The sequence below is a fragment of the Schistocerca piceifrons genome, chromosome X, assembly GCF_021461385.2.
Source record: "Schistocerca piceifrons isolate TAMUIC-IGC-003096 chromosome X, iqSchPice1.1, whole genome shotgun sequence".
NCBI classification, from domain to species: domain Eukaryota; kingdom Metazoa; phylum Arthropoda; class Insecta; order Orthoptera; family Acrididae; genus Schistocerca; species Schistocerca piceifrons.
In genome coordinates this window covers 105702786-105721285 of record NC_060149.1, presented here as the reverse complement: position 1 = coordinate 105721285, position 18500 = coordinate 105702786, and the positions used below count along the sequence as shown (strand labels likewise).

Here is an 18500-nt window from a genome sequence, read left to right as displayed (position 1 = left end):
TTACGGCGGTACCTTCAAATGTTATCATGCATCAAATTACGGCTTATCAATAAAAATTTCACTACTCTATCTCGAATAGTTAGGAAGGGAGAATGTTTTCTCTTTCTTAATGCTCACATTGTGAAAAATAAGATAAACAATAAGTAGACGTATCTAATTTTAATGTATGGTTTGTTTACAAATATTATTTAAAGTAAAAAATGTTCATTAAGTAGCTTCTCCATTATTGAAACACCTTTCACATTGGGGGTGGGCAAGAAATTACGTATTTGTTGCAAGTCAGTGACTGAGAAATTGTAGATTTCACAAAAACACCTGGCTGCGATTTCAGTCATAACTAGGTCAAAAGTAAGAACTATAAGTAGCATACAAGCATTATAATAATAAAGTCCTGGACACACTCTCTGATCAATCAATGGGCTGGCCCTGTCTCTGCTGAAACGCTACCGGTAACCGTAGGTAGTGGTCAAACTGGTGGTGTTGGTAACCAACAATAGAGACAAACTGTGCGTTTTCTTTACCCGACTGACACACAATGATGAGCCAAAACATAATGACTGCCTGCTTAACAGCGTTTTGATCCCACTTTGGAACGCAAAACAGGAGAGGTATAGAGCGTGATTTGAATTCAACAAGTCCTTGATACGATTCCGGATATATAAGCCATCAGATGTCTACATACACGTTGTAAGACGTGTATATTTCTATTATCTATTGTCAAATCACAATTTATGAAAGATGTTTATATTTTATTAATAGGATTAAGTAGGAATAATTAATATTTGTCATATTGGAAATAATTGTGGTAGCAGGGAATGTCTGCACCCAAGTATTGTTGACAAGAGAGACCGCAAATTGATATAATTTTAAAAAGGGCGGGAGAGACCGCGTATGGATACATTTTAAGAAAAGAGCGGGAAAGACCGTGCATTGATACATTTTGTAATGGTAGTAGGGATTGTCTGCACCAGAAAGCATTGTTGGCAGGAGAGACCGCACTTTAGCGTTCGTAGGAAGTCAGTAGTAAGCGAGATATGAAGCGAGTTGGTTGCAGGTCTGAAGCGAGAGGTTGAGAGGAGCGGTGTGCCTGCCAGCCACTAGCGATTTACAAGAGGTTATAAACGGATCTACAGACACATCAGGTAACTATTATAATAAGAGGAACTAATATTATTGAATTAATTTTTTGAGAAACTCAAGACTACTGAAGGTATGTTTGCGGATTGCTAGTTGTAAGATTATTGTAAGAAGTAAGTCCCATTTGAACGTTTGTAAAATCATTTCATTCAGAATATAATTAACTTTTGCCAGCAATGTTGCATTACTGATTATAATCCATCCCAAAAACCATCAACGTAAAACTTTGCAAAAATTTTATTGTTGTCAAGAAAAGTTTAACTATGAATTACATAACTTCAGTCAAATTAATTAAAGAATAACGTCAGCTTTTCTATTAAAGAATAATGTCAGATTTGGTAATAAATACAGCCACTTATTATGAAAGTCCACCAGCAGCTAATAGAGTATAGTAAAACAAAGTAAGTATATTCATGTCGCAGTTCGATGTAGCAGTCAGATGGCGATCCAGTAACAGTAAAAAAAAGGTAAGGAACAGTTTTGGGTTATTGCAGGTAACGAATGAGGGACATGACGACGACACATTCTATGTTTCGTCGAAATAATCAGAAAATCACTTTTAATAAGCAGTAATTAAATTTGTATGCGAAGATTGAGAAAGAGAATAAATTTCAAAGGGAAGATTTCATTTGTTATTATTAAGCAAGAGAGAGAAATCCTATGGGAAGGTTACATAGGTTAGTGTAAAAGGGAAGGTTGCGTAATAAAAGAAGTATAGAGGAGACGGGAAGGTTTCAACGTCACTAAATTTCAATAAACTACGGGCCGGTGCATTGTGAGCGGGGACCTGGCGCCCTATAGAGTCTCAGATGTGCTCCTTTGGGTTCATATCAGAAGAATTGGTGACTAATACATCTGATAGTTTTCAATATCATGTTCCTCGTACAACTAACCGTAGCACGATTCTGGCCCTGTGATCCGGATTTTCATGCAGATGGAAGGTGCCATCGTTATCGGTGAAGATATTAGTCCACAGTTGTCATGGGGTCTTCAATTACTACCACGGGTCCCATGAAAACGTAGGTTAATGTTCCCCATAGGATCTTAGTGCCCCTCACTGGCTTGCAAAAGTGACACGGTGCATGTATCGTGCAGCCACCCACCTGGATGACGGCGTATCCGGACACGTTCATCAATGCAGTGCAATAAAAAACGTGATTCATCCGACCAGATCACACTGTTCCAGTGATCCGCGGTTCAACCTCGATGAAATGGGAACAATCAGGTTTCGTCTGCTGTAGAATTCCATGTTTAGCATTTTGCGCTGAATTTTGTGCTCTGAGCCACACATGCATGCACGAGAATTGTATTATGTCGTCAAATATGCCACAAACCGCCGCTTATACAGCTTTAGATAGCGCACAAGCCTCAAACTTTCACCTACTGATGGTTTCACTGTCCCCCAACCACCTTCCATAGATTTGCATCACTGCAGCATGCGAACAACCAACCAGCTTCGCCGTTTCCAAGAAGCTCGTTCCAAGATGCCGGGCCATAATCTGCCCCTTGTCAAAATCGCTTATGTCAGTGGATTTCCCTATATTCGGCCAGTATTGTTGCTAGAATAATTCTCATTCGCCTCTTCTCCGCTTATATACTTTCCTTAACAGGTCAGGAGCCCGAAACGCCACCAGCCGGCATTCAACCCCGTGGTGGGCCATGGTCCTAATGTTTTGACTCAAAGTGTGAGTCCACGAAAATATGCGCGAAGCATATAAGACATGCAGTAGCAGGAACATAATAAGCTGACGGCCTTTAGGCATTGCAATTGTAGGTGTTGTCTAGTTGCTATTTCGTGCGCCATGACTTCGTCTGGTGCAGCAGCGGACTCCTGAGACCGGTAAGCAGGAGACGTCGTAGCAATGGTGACACAAGTAACCTCATCACCGAGGGGCGAATAGGTGTTCTTGTGAACGAAGTCGTAATCAGATTATGGCGACACTGCAAAAGTACCGCCCAGAGTTTCAGAAAGAAATTACTACACGATTACAACACATTCAGGACTCTGAAGCTGCCAATACAACGGAAAAGTTGGAGTAATGATATCACGGTTGCTCGACGCTCATACCTTGCGCCTCGAACCTGCTGTGACTTCGAGGCCAAAAGCGCTACCGATCTAGAAACAATAACAGGCAAGGCCTGCGTATATTCCGCCAATTTTGGACAAGCATCATCAGTTGCCCCCAGCAGCCAGCAACGAGGAGAGATTATTACCTCGTGAGCGAATCCCCGATAATGTTACTAATATGATAGGACTTACAGACTGACCTTCATCGTGTGCTAATGAAAATTTATAGTGCAAAGTTTCATGACATTAAGGATTATTTATTCATATATATAGTAGCAGATATATTAATAGGGATTGATCCAATGATACTCAACTGGCAAAGCAACGCGGTTTTCATGTAAATGAAAGACTGCCACCAGCCTAATTAGGCAAACTTATCCTGAGTAAACATAAGTTTGATCAAGGAAAACAACTGTAGTGTGTGACTTTACATGGGACTGAAATCTGTATTAAAACTGGACACGAAATAGTACTACAATCTAGCAAGTACTGGGAAAATAACTTGCCGTGAGCAACACGGATAAATGCTTAAACTGCTTTGGCAGCAAACTGTTTCCCACTAGCATATACTGCCTGTTTTAAATCAGATAAGTTAATGTTCGTTACAAAGTACCACTTAATAAAGGAAAAGCACAGTTAAGTTGGACATGAAGTTACTTTAGAACTTTACTCTCGAAAGACAGTAACATAAACATGATCAACAAGCTGTTTTGTTAAATAATGTGATCACTATTAGTTTACTAATACAGGATTCAAGTCTTTGCACTACGCAGAACCTATGTGAAACATGGATCCCTGTATCTGTTATGACCTTGATAAGTTGTAGTTACACCGACGAAAAAAAAACGCAGCACAAATAAGGAGATGTGCGACATAAAGGAAATTGGAAGGTGTGCTTCTGCATCGGAAATATGATGTGTATTCAAATTTCGCGCCAGTCGCATAAGAGTGGCGTTAGTACCTCCACTATGAGGATACAAATCAGGTTTGCTTTAAATACACTACTGGCCATTAAAACTGTTACACCAAGAAGAAATACAGATAATAAACGGGTATTCATTGGACAAATATATTATACTAGAACTGACATGTGATTACATTTTCACGCAGTTTGGGTGCATAGATCCTGAGAAATCAATACCCAGAACAACCACCTCTGGCTGTAATAAGGGCCTTGATACGCCTGGGCATTGAGTCAAACAGAGCTTGGATGGCGTGTACAGGTACAGCTCCCCATGCAGCTTCAACACGATACCACAGTTCATCAAGAGTAGTGGCTGGCGTATTGTGACGAGCCAGTTGCTCGGCCACCATTGACCAGACGTTTTGAGTTGGTGAGAGATCTGGAGGATGTGCTGGACAGGGCAGCAGTCGAACATTTTCTGTATCCAGAAACGCCCGTACAGGACCTGCAACATGCAGTCGTGTATTATCCTACTGAAATGTAGGGTTTCGCAGGGATAGAATAAAGGGTTGAGCCACGGGTCGTAACACATCTGAAATGTAACGTCCACTGTTCAAAGTGCCGTCAATGCGAACAAGAAGTCACCGAGTCTTGTAACCAGTAGCACCCCATACCATCACGCCGGGTATACGCCAGAATGATGATGACGAATATACGCTTTCAATGTGCGTTCTCCGCGATGTCGCCAAACACGGATGCGACTATCATGATGCTGTAAACAGAACCTGGATTCATCCGAAAAAATGACGTTTTGCCATCCGTGCACCCAGGTTCGTCGTTCAGTACACCATCGCAGGAGCTCCTGTCTGTGGTGCAGCGTCAAGGGTAACAGCAGCCAGCTGATAGTCCATGCTGCTGCAAATGTCATCAAACTGTTGGTGCAGATGGTTGTTGTCTTGCAAACGTCCCCATCTGTTGACTCAGGGATCGAGATGTGGCTGCACGTTCCGTTACAGCCATGCGGATAAGATGCCTGTCATCTCGACTGCTAGTGATACGAGGCCGTTGGGATCCAGCATGGCATTCCCTATTACCCTCCTGAACCCACCGATTCAATATTCTGCTAAGAGTCATTGGATATCGACCAACGCGAGCAGCAATGTCGCGGTACGATGAACCGCAATCGCGATAGGCTACAATCCGACCTTTATCAAAGTGGGAAACGTGATGGTACGCATTTCTCCTCCTTTCACGAGGCATCACAACAACGTTTTACCAGGCAACGCCGGTCAACTGCTGTTTGTGTATGAGAAATCGGTTGGAAGCTTTCCTCATATCAGCACGTTGTAGGTGTTGCCACCGGCGCCAACCTTGTGTGAATGCTCTGAAAAGCTAATCATTTGCATATCACAGCATCTTCTTCCTGTCGGTTAAATTTCGTGTCTGTAGCACGTCATCTTCGTGGTGTAGCAATTTTAATGGCCAGTAGTGTACACGTTGTAACGGACGCGATCGTTCGTTATCTTTGAAATTGGACATGGTGAGTTTACGTTAGTCAACAATGGCTTTAAGACAACAAAGACGCCATTATCTACACTTCACTAAGTTTGAACGAGGTCGTGTAACAGGGCTACGAGGAGTGGGATGTTCCTTCTGTGATATTGCCGAAAGACCAGGCAGGAACGCAGTCACTGTACACGATCCTCGATAGCGTCAGTCACGAGAATGTACGGACGCAAGAAGACGGGGCTCCGGACAGCCACCTGACACTACCGAGAGCGAAGACCATTGTGTTCGGCGTATGACTCTGGCGCATCGTACTGCGTCTGCAACAGCAACCTGAGCACCAGTTGGCACCCCAGTGATCTGTAGCAAATTTCTTACTTCAAGGACAGCTCCGAGCCAGACGCCCTCTAACGTGCATTCCACTGGCCCAAAACCACCTCATTTGCGACTTCAGTGATAACAAGCAAGAACTCACTGCAGGGCAGGGCGGAGATCTGTTGTGTTTTCTGATGAAAGCTGAATCTACATCGCTGCCAGTGGGGGCGTGTGTTGGTTAGAAGCAGGCCAGCTGAGCTCCTGCAACTAACCTGCCTGCGTGCTACACACATTTTACTTAAAGCTGGAATTATGGTCGGGGGTGCGGTTTCGTATGACAGCGGGAGCACTTCCGTGGTTGCCCTACACACCCTGACTGCAAAACTGTACATCAGTCCGGTGACTCGACATGTTATGCTGCCATTCATGAACAACATCCGCGGGGGGTGTTTCTCAACAGGCTAACGCTCGCCCACGTACTGCTCTTATAGCCCAACATGCTCTACCGAGTGTGGAAATGTCACTTGGCCTGCTCAGTCACTGCGACTGGCACGGAACTCCATCCCACAAACTGACAACCGGAACTTGTACAACACAATGCAAGCACGTTTGCATGATTGCATTCAACATTCAGGTGCATACACCGGGTACTAATCTACCAGCATTTCACATTTGCCATGGCTTATCTCGCACTTACATTAACCTGTGATACTACAATGCCAATCACTTAAATATGTAACCTAAACAAATGTATTCCAGAAATTTCAGTACTCTATATGAATTTCTTTTGGTGTTGTGATTTTTTCCCGTCAGAGTATTAATAAAAATATACATGTCTCTAAAATGACTAATACCCTTCGTAAGATCTCTCACTGTGAGAATTAATAAACTACTCGCACAACTTAAATTGGGGAGGACCGTGAAAATGTTCTACTAAACCAGACGCAATAATGATATTTACACAAATTAAACATAAGGATGGAAGCACTATTACATACCTGCAAAGAATAATTGAGTAGGGATTTCAGATGTAATTGTCTGCAAATATGAGACATGTCGCCCTGAAAGGCAGCATAACAGTTCGGATCTCAAGACTGATGTACAGTTTTGCAGTCAAGGTGCGTAGGTGGTTGAAAGCCTAGCTATCCGCTTTTCGAACCTGTATCATCGAAAGTGCTTCCATCATCATCCAGATGTTATTTTCTGCCACCGTTACGAATAACCGACATCCAGTGCTTACCATAAGCATACAAAGAACGCAAGTGAGCGAGAGAGCGAGAGAGAGAGAGAGAGAGAGAGAGAGAGAGAGAGAGAAGTGACAATTACTTAGACAGGCGGATGTGACATCTAAAACACTACATTCTTCGTAATTAAAGTAGATGTGGACGCCTCATGAAGAGTCACAGATATTCCTGGCAGTCAGGTTCAATAGTTAGCTATAGAACTGTAGTACAACAGTATTCACGAATGCTAAGCAAATCTTTTGGTAGCAATGAAAATTAAATATCGTAATTAGGCTTTTGTCTTTACACTCATTCTATTGAAATACTTTAACTCCGAGGTTTCCAAACATTTTTGACTTGACTGTGACCACTATGATTTCCTTGATGGTAGCACAGACCACAAGAAGAATAAGCTGTGTCCGTCTAAAAATTAACTCTAACCAAAAAGTTTAACAGATTACTTAAACTCAAAAGTTGCCTGCCTTAATAGTATTGTTATAATAGAAAATATAACATTTTTAGTAGAAAGTTAAATTCGGTTTCCATCAATGTGGTTTTTGGGCGTACATCTCCTGTGTAAGTCCGGTAATCCTGGGGCTAGCATTATTGCTTAAATCTATACGCATGTCATCACTTTTAATCGATTCGAGGACTTGTGTTTAGTTTTCAGTAAAGCAGAAATCGCTTGGTCGTCTAAATAAGTTGTGAAGAAAGGTATTAGATAGCGTAGTGCAATTGTTTTCGAACTTTCGTGTATGAAATTCGTTTTTTACACTAAAACTGTACAAGAGAATCAAATTCAAATGAGTCCTTACTGTTTCTATCATTTTGGAATTCAGTGAATTATTCCTGGATCTATTCTGCAAATTCTCCAGCGTTACTGCTGAAAGGTTTGCTAGTTAAGTCTAGCACTTCTTTTTTATACAGAATGGTCCATTGATCGTGACCGGGCCAAATATCTCACAAAATAAGCGTCAAACGAAAAAACTACAATGAACGAAACTCGTCTAGCTTGAAGGGGGAAACCAGATAGCGCTATGATTGGTCCGCTAGATAGCGCTGCCATAGGTCAAACGGATATCAACTGCGTTTTTTTAAATAGGAACCCCCATTTTTATTACATATTCGTGTAGTACGTAAAGAAATATGAATGTTTTAGTTGGACCACTTTTTTCGCTTAGTGATAGATGGCGCTGTAATAGTCACAAACATAAGGCTCACAATTTTAGACGAACAGTTGGTAACAGGTAGGTTTTTTAAATTAAAATACAGAACGTAGGTACGTTTTAACATTTTATTCCGGTTGTTCCAATGTGATACATGTACCTTTGTGAACTTATCATTTGTGAGCACGCATGCTGTTACAGCGTTATTACCTGTAAATACCACATTAATGCAATAAATGCTCAAAATGATGTCCGTCAACCTCAATGCATTTGGCAATACGTGTAATGACATTCCTCTCAACAGCGAGTAGTTCGCCTTCCGTAATGTTCGCACATGCATTGACAATGCGCTGACGCATGTTGTCAGGCGTTGTCGGTGGATCACGATAGCAAATATCCTTCAACTTTCCCCACAGAAAGAAATCCGGGGACGTCAGATCCGGTGAACGTGCAGGCCACGGTATGGTGCTTCGACGACCAATACACCTGTCATGACATATGCTGTTCAATACCGCTTCAGCCGCACACGAACTATGTGCCGGACATCCATCATGTTGGAAGTACATCGCCATTCTGTCATGCAGTGAAACATCTTGTAGTAACATCGGTAGCACATTACGTAGAAAATCAGCTTGCATTGCACCATTTAGATTGCCATCGATAAAATGGGGGCCAATTATCCATCCTCCCATAATGCCGCACCATACATTAACCCGCCAAGGTCACTGATGTTCCACTTGTCGCAGCCATCGTGGATTTCCGGTTGCCCAATAGTGCATATTATGTCGGTATACGTTACCGCTGTTGGTGAATGACGCTTCGTCGCTAAATAGAACGCGTGCAAAAAATCTGTCATCGTCCCGTAATTTCTCTTGTACCCAGTGGGAGAACTCTACACGACGTTCAAAGTCGTCGCCATGCAATTCCTGGTGCATAGAAATATGGTACGGGTGCAATCGATGTTGATGTAGCATTCTCAACACCGACGTTTTTGAGATTCCCTATTCTCGCGCAATTTGTCTGCTGCTTATGTGCGGATTAGCCGCGACAGCAGCTAAAACACCTACTTGGGCATCATCATTTGTTGCAGGTCGTGGTTGACGTTTCACATGTGGCTAAACACTTCCTGTTTCCTTAAATAACGTAACTATCCGGTGAACGGTCCGGACACTTGGATGATGTCGTCCAGGATACCGAGCAGCATACATAGCACACGCCCGTTGGGCATTTTGATCACAATAGCCATACATCAACACGATGTCGACCTATTCTGCAATTTTTTTTTTCCTTTATTGAATTTCAATTCCGCCCGAAGGGGGCGGGCTGGCAGCAGCTTAGTACGCTGCTCTACAGCCTACAGACTTTTATTCTGCAATTGGTAAACGGTCCATTTTAACACGGGTAATATATCACGAAGCAAATACCGTCCGCACTGGCGGAATGTTACGTGATACCACGTACTTATACGTTTGTGACTATTACAGCGCCATCTATCACAAAGCGAAAAAAGTGGTCCAACTAAAACATTCATATTTCTTTACGTACTACACGAATATGTAATAAAAAATGGAGGTTCCTATTTAGAAAAACGTAGTTGATATCCGTTTGACCTATGGCAGCGCCATCTAGCGGGCCAACCATAGCACCATCTGGTTTCCTCCTTCAAGCTAGACGAGTTTCGTTCTTTGTAGTTTTTTCGTTTGATGCTTATTTCGTGAGATATTTGGTCCGGTCACTATCAATGGACCACCCTGTATATGTGGTGTCTGTTCTTTCGTACTTGTCCGAAAGAAGAGACACAATTTTGATGGCGTAGTCACTGTGATGAAGGCGAAATGAATTAATGACGTTAGCTGCCTGTGGGCACAGATATAATTCAGTGAAAAAAGCTGAAAATTTGTGCCAGACCAGTAAACAGGAGACTCGGGCTCAAATACCAAAAAACTTCAAAAGTGTGTGAAATCTTATGGGACGTAACTGCTAAGGTCATCAGTCCCTAACCTTACACACTACTTAAGCTAAATCATCCCAAGGACAAACACACACACCCATGCCCGAGGGAGGACTCGAACCTCCGCCGCGACCAGCCGTACAGTCCATGACTGCAGCGCCTGAGACCACTCGGCTAATCCCGCGCGGCGCTCGAGAACCGGTCCGGCAAAAATTTTCAACTTTCCCCGTTGCTGACGGTTGCAACAGTTGTTTTATGGAATTGAACGAAGAGTCCGGAGAGACTTTACATATTACTGCAAAATACGTTGCTTAAGTCAATGGGGTATGCGTGGAACGAGTTTTAGATTTAGAACTCGTTATTGTCGAATTTATGAAGGAAAAATGTGTGCAGAATATCTGGAATGGTTTTCTGATCTCGCATTTTAAGTGGACTTCATTGCACACTGCCCACAGTAAGACATTGCAAAGTGAGAAATAACTGATTTCTGATTTTATGGGATACATTTAAAAGGAAAATCACATTGTGGAAGGGACAAATTCTGGCAAAGAACACCGTCCATTCCCCTAAGCTCTCTGACGTTAAAGAAAACGCAAGGTCTGAAGAAGTCATTCTTGCTTTGAAAGAATTACAAGGATAACTTCCTACACGTTTTGCGGACGCTGCCAATCCTATATCCGTTTTAAAGGTGTTTTCGAGACCGTTTGCCGTCTCAGTTGAAAGCGTTCTTGTGCTTGTGCAGATGTAACAGTCTAACCTGCAAGGTATGTCCCATTTTAATGACAAACGCTTCTTCGCTGAAACTATCTAAGATTTCTACGTTGCTTTCCTCAGGTAGAGCTGCTATGTCTTCGTAATAAGGTTGCAAGAGTGCTAAAATACTTCGACCGATATACTCGTGTGAAAGACCTCTTTCCCATTATGAAACTAAATAAGTCACGATGACGTGGCAACCTGTTTACGAGAAACCTGTGATGTTGTCTGCGTCACTCCGTATGGCGGCGCCTTTCGGTACCTTTCATTTGTAAGTTCAACTTATTCAAGTGTGGAAAATATCCACGATGTAAGCCGAATGCGTCCGAGATGTAGATCAGAAAATTGCTCTACTAAATCTTTCTTTTTGTCTTACCTAGAAATAACTCAACTCTCCTCTGAATTCGTATAGTTTTCCCAGCATATTACATATCTATCGACAGCCAACGAACGCCTGTGTGAAAGAGAAGGTTGGCGTTCATTTCAGTGGGCAGGTTTCTTTTCTTTTTTTTTTTTTTTGTTTGTTAAAAAAGGCGTGTATTTAAGGTGCTGCTTTTGATAAAATATACCACATTTATGGCCGATTGCTTTGTATTATAAGGCATTAAGGAAGAGTCTTGGAAGCTAACAAGTGGAAATAGATGAGACAATGCGTTTTTAAATGTCAAAGAATGCCTCTGTTTTAGTAACGTCGCTAGACGGGAGCGTGATCCTAACACAGCTGGAGCGTCATCCGCACAGAAACCGAAGAGTTTTTCCCACATAATGTTATGTCTCAATAAAGATACCGTTACTGTTTTCATGACGTCCATACCTTCTGATGTCGTTTCCAAATCCTATGAAATAATAATCCCTCTTTGTTAATGTTATCGTCGACTAAAAGCGGGACAAACACAAGTAACTGACAACAATTACAAATGCCAATCGATTCATTATACTGCAAAGCGAAGCATGCCGATTTTGTAATTCTTGAAACAAGTTGGTCCTCAGTATCGTTTGACTTTAGTACAGTTCAAGCTGTTACCGTGTTGTTGGATAGAGGTAATTCTTATAATTTTTGTTTTTTATTTCCGACCATAAAAAGTATTCGACAGCTTCGATCACTCAAAGTTTCGCGAGTATTGTATTAGACTTTTCTGATTGTGATATCGATTTCGATATGTAAGACCACGCTACTAATGTTTTCTCCGATGACGCAAATCTGGTACTGCTGGACCCGAGTTCCATTTTCTTCAGATTTTCTAATTTTCCTTCAGAGAATTCTGGTGGTGATTACATGATAGGTTGCACTTATAAAGCAATGTGGTTTAATTCTCCATTACTTTCTGTCAAAGTAAATCCGAATTTAGTGTATAAGGGGCGTCAAATGAAAACGATACAAATGTATATGCAATAAGTAAACTATTTATTATTTCAAAAGTAATCGCCATAACTTTTAATACATGCATCCCACAGTGAGACAAGATTGTCAACGCCTTCAGAAAAAAAAAAATGTTTGTAATTGCCTACGGAACGATGATTGTACCCAAGCGTGCACCTCATCGACCGAATTACTTGGAGGCCACGAATGTCTTTCTTCAGGGCGCACAAGTGAGCGCACCCACATGTTGCCAAGGTTGTTCCGACTGGGCTGCAGAAGTCACACTGGGAAGCCGTTATACCTTCTCAATACAGTTCCGAACTCTCCCCATATGATTTCCATATATTTAGAGCCCTGAAGAAATACATTCGTAGTCGTAGATTTGCTTCGGCCGAAGAGGCGCACACCTGGGTACAATCATGGTTTCATAGGCAATCGTCAATATTTTTCCAAAAAGGCGTTGACCGTTTTGTCTCACAGTGTGATAAATGTATTAACTGTTATGGTGATAACGTTTGAAATAATATACCGTTTACTTACTTTTTTCGATCTGATAATTAATTGAAACCCTCAGCTGCCGACAGGTGTTGTTGATATACCTCGATGGGGACAGCTGGAAATGTGTGCCCCGACCGGGACTCGAACTTGGGATCTCCTGCTTACATGGCAGACGCTCTATCCATCTTTTTTTTCGATATAATTCATTGCGTTTGGTTTAGGCGGACGTCACAAGACATCCGTGCAAGTTGATCGTTGATTCCATGACTCAGTTTTTTTATTACAGAGAGCACGCAGCCCTCTGACCGAGCACGCTGAGCTTCAGTGCCGGCGAGCCACCGAGGACACAGATGAATAGCGCTACTGCAGGGACTTATCCCTTGCACGCTCCCCGTGAGACCCACATTCCGAACTGTCCACAATCTACATATGTAACGTACCTAATAGATATTTTCCCATCCACTCATTATTCGCGCACACTAAGGTGACGATTCCCGTAAGAGTTCGGGCAACCTGTGCGCATTCGCACAGACGAAGATCAATGGCTGGGTAGCCTGTAATTATATATGAAGAAAAGCTGTACGGTCATCAACAGTATCTGTTCCTTCGAGAGCAGTTACTATCTTCATATATTTTTCGATCTGTTTCATTTCAATTGATTGCCGCTAATAATTATTGTCGTATTTTCTTTCAGTTCCTATTTTCTCGCTCCTGGCAGTACCACTGATATCGTCGAGTTATTGAGGTCATACAGCACAACACTGACCGGCTCGTGCCACGCTGTGACGTCGATCACTTGCCCTGCCCCCGGTCACCCATGCCAATTTAAAACGAGTAAAAGTTCGAAATATTAAATCTTTCGCGGAACGTATTTTAGCTCTTACCGACCGCTGGTGATCCGCAGAACATTTGTCGGGGACGAATGCTTTAACTACTCTCTTTTATTGATTACGTGGAGCACTTCATATCACAGAGTTAGAGAAATTATTGTTCCACGAAAGTTAATAAAGACTTTTAACACAGCAATGATTCTGTAGTTCATTAGAAATTGGATACTCAGAGACATTGCATAACTAAGAATAAGAAACTTTCTGGTCCATGCGGATAAATACAGTATTAAACTTCACTTGCAGTGAAGGTGGTTGCAGTGCTGATCTTCTGTGGTACAAGTATTACGTCTCACACATGGTCATGACGCCTGATGTGAAATTGGTCTATAAATTATCATCTAGGCGCCGAAATTTTATGATTTAGAGCTCAACAATAAATACCATAATCTAATTAACCAATATACAGCCGCATCCGAGGAATAATTAATTCAATATTGTTGCTATACGTGCCACCTTAGCACTCATTATGTTCGGAAGCTAACCACCGACTATCTTCTCTAACAAGGACTTCCTACAGTACTTCGGCCCAAACCACCTTTTTATCTTAGCGCTTACTGAGTTTCGTTGCAGAGCGGTTCCCTCCATGTTATTCATCATATGTATTCGGAGTTGAAAATATAGACAACCATCAGTTGTTTTATGTGATGAGGACATTGAAAATTTGTGCGGGACTCAGAATCGAACTCGATTTCTCGCTTGTCGCGACTGTCGCCTAACCAATAGAATCTCAGAGCACGCTTCACAGCTTGTAAGGTGCCTCGTACGTTAGGAAGACATTTTAACCAGTTTTAATAAATTATTGTCTCCCATTGATGTATTCACGATAGTTAGGAAGTACTGTAGTCTGTAGCCGACCATGAGTCGGAGAGCATTTCCCACGCTGGCTGACTAGGTGACGAAGCGACCATAGAGCTCGGCGCTGGACCGTAGCAACAAGCGTCAGCCTGGGAAATATACATGACGAGAAGTACAGCCATCTTGGCGCCAAAGTCACCGATTTTATTTATTTATATTTAATAATTAAAGTCATTTATGACAACATGAATACTAGGAGGAGCCTCTGGATGTTTAAAGCTATTTATCATAATTTTGTCTCGTTAAAATTCACACCCGTTCATTAACAAATGCATATCTTAGTAAGTACGAACGTGATCGGAAAGCCACGAACTGTGACGAAACTAGTAAGAGATACGGACTGCGCGCCAACGTCGGCAGTCGGCGTTAAGAGCTCTTCCTGTCTTGTTCGATGGTATCCGTGCTCTCGGTTGCCAGTAGTTTGTGACATGAGAGTTTCATTATTGATCTAATATGAATAAAAGTGATATTACGGCATTCTGAATGTTAATTTCGAGTAAGTAGATACCCCAAAGTTGATCGACAGCAATTTCAGATAATTAGCTTCCACCGACAGAGACATCCAATGCGCCAATGAAGAATCTGCGCGGGACGACATCTAAAGAAAATAAATCCCGAAACGTTATTAGTTTTGCGGCAATCGTAAATCCAGTCCTGCAAGGACACTGACGGTTGACGAGATCCACCAATTTTTGCAGTCATGTAACTCACAGAGTTTTCATGCGCGGCGTCACTATAAAACTCGTTAAGAGATGCGGAAATAATCAGAAGTATTTACGTCTTCACCATACGCATCTCAGACTGAGCAATGGCCACAGTGGTGGAAAAACAAAATCTTGCTACATACAAAGTCAACGAATTACAGAAGGCATGATACATACATAGCAATACAATAAAATATGCGACTTTAGAGGTCTAATACCGTCTGTCGATAGGGATATTCTCGAGAGAGCAATTAAATTTTCATCGACGTAATTCAAATTGCGACCAACCGACGCATAATGACTGCTGGAGAAAACGGGCAGCACATACACGGTAACAGCACATACCTGGTAACCTTATTTATGACGAAATGATGAACGTCTCTGTCGGTGCTGTCGCATTAGCGGAGCATGGGACGGACCACCACCAGCGAAGACGCAAGGCCGCCACCTACGCCAGCAATGCAGCTGCCGCTGCCGCCGCCTCCACCGACGACACGGACGTCCGCCGGCCGTCTCCGCCCCTGGCTCTGCCGGCCAGCCCCCCCCCCCTTCTCCCCCGCCAAACGAATACGCGCCGTTTCGACTAGCCTTGGGAAAAATTGGCCGTGTCCGCGACTGCCCAACACATATATTCACTCGCCAGTATCGGGGAGCCGTGCCGGCCGCGGTGGCCGAGCGGTTCTTGGCGGTTCAGTCCGGAACCGCGAGACTGCTATGGTCGCAGGTTTGAATCCTGCCTAGGGCATGGATGTGTGTGCTGTCCTTAGGTTAGTTAGGTTTAAGTCGTTCCAAGTTCTAGGGGAGACCTCAGATGTTAAGTCCCATAGTGCTCAGAGCCATTTTTGAGTATCGGGGAAGAGCCATCTCATTGGCTCCAGATAACCGAGGGAAACACCCAAGGTAAAATCACCGACCTGTGTGTGTCGCTAAAAGGAACGGTTAGCAGCTCGTGCGAACGCCCTCATCTGATAACTCGAGCTGCTTCTTATGACGGTTTCCCCCGCGACCGTTAAAAGAAAGAGGAGCCGAAGAGAACCAATGCGCTGCCGATATCAGAGGAAGCCGGCTTGATAAGCTACCAGTGTGTATCTGTCGAACGCGCGCGGAGCAGGCAGTGGAGGCTGTTTGAACTGAAACGTTCTAATATTATTTTTATTCCACGTCTGTGAGCTGCTGGATATACACATACAGTCTTTTCCTCTTTCTTTTTCTTTTTTACTTTTTTTTAAAAAGAAAACATTATCTCGTTGCAAAATCGCACACTACTTGTACAATTATAATAATATCATTCGATGTTGGGTGTAAAGATGTTACCACGAATCCATCTCCCATATATCGTTAGACCTCCAACACCATCCCGTCAATGACATTGTCGTCGGTGACGAATCGCAAATCAGGTAATATCGGAGTCAAGTTCAGTGTCAGATGCTTCTGAGAGAGGAGGAGGCTGTAGAAAGGATATTAATAAATCTTCTTATCGTTCTCTTCTAAGATGGTAAACGCGACATCTCGTCTGGAAAAAAAACCATGCTCGTAATCCTTGCATGTATGGGACTCTGCTGGATACTTATTCAGAAATCATACGTTAAAGATACACTTCGCAGCAGTGAATTTCTTATATCCAGGGGTCGTTCACACATCAGTTCTTCACATTTATATGTGTACTTCGTAGAGCCACGCCTCTGATTTAGAAAAAAGGATAAAGACATCCGCAATAAAATCTGATATATAGTGGTATTGTATCCCGCCTGGAAGGCGGCGCCTTGGTCTGCTCCTGTAGGAAGTGAGCAGGAGCAGGAAAAGGTAAAACACGTCGGTACTGCAAATACAGTTAAAGCACCTTTACTAGTGTATAAACATATGCAAACATATTACATAACTTTAGATGACGAGCACGCAGGTGCGACGTCGTAGACCCATCGTAACTCATGCAAAGTCTCAACAGCAAACAGCTGAAGCGATGTTTCCTGGCTGTCTGCACTTGATGAAATGGGCTGAATCTGCAGCAGCGCTCGTAGACCTCAACAGCGCCTGCTAGAGGGCGCAGTCGTCGGTGTCCGTCGTAGTGCCAGCTTAACTTGCACCTACGCTGTGGCATCGTAGCTATCGATACCACAAGTGGAATCGGTATATGCCTCTGATCGGTACTTAAATCAATGTACTCCTTCAGTCAGGGACGCTGCTTGGAGGAACTGCCGTGGTTGATTGTAACACGCTCCATCCCCCAACCTGAGACTCTGATGGATGTTTCTGTAATGCAGAATATAGCGTTATTTGTTTCCGAGCATTATCAGCAGCTTCGGCATGGAACTATTTCAAAAGATTGGCTGCTCTGGACACAGCAGCAGGTCACTGTGCATTTTAATGCAAATGGAAATGATACGTGCACAACTAACCTGATGCTCGATAACTGGATGGGTCATGAGGATGGTGCCGCTGCAGCCAGATCCTGGACTAGGTGAAAGAACATCGCCCAGCTGTGATTGTGGTGTGACAAAGCCACCTCTGGCTTCTACAATGGAGGGGAAGAACCAACATTAATAATATCCTATGTTGTTGTAAATGAGTTGAAATTTTATCATCAAAATGCGGATTTATACACAAACGGGAAAATGTTCTACGTAGATACCTGGAGTATCCTCGATGTGCTTGCCTGCCTTAATAGATGCATCAGAATGGCTCTTCATTTCAGCTGCTCTCGGTGCTGTTGTTGCTAAGTAATAAGTCTCATGCTGCGAATGAATCTCCACGTCGAGACACCCCTATATGTTGTAGGTGATAATTGCTACCATCTGCATTATTTGGTTGACGTCAAACACTAGCAGAGAAGAACGAGTCTTCACTGCCACGTGATTGTAGGAGACACATTCATACCCCGCTTCCCGCCAGTGTTCTCAGGAAAATAACACTTTTTTTTTTTTTTTTTTTTTTTGCTGACTGAATCAGGACTACGTTACATGATTATATGAGGTGATGTATTTTGCTAATTGAGAGATGGCGTACAAAACTTTACAGGTGTGCTGTAAAGTATGTTACACACATAGACATTTGATTACGTTGCCTTGCTGGTTATTCCTTGTAAGCAAATTAGTATGTTGGAGAAACATTTTTTTTCTCTCTCTCTCTCTCTCAATGCGAAAGGGATGGAATGACTGTTAGTTTGTCAGCCA

General features: G+C 42.8%; 1 protein-coding gene across 1 annotated transcript in view; it reads left to right on the top strand.

Annotated features, from left to right (window-relative positions):
- Positions 1–18500, top strand: part of LOC124722201 (probable serine/threonine-protein kinase DDB_G0281745) — a 52039-nt gene that overhangs the window by 17375 nt on the left and 16164 nt on the right. The window lies entirely within an intron of this gene.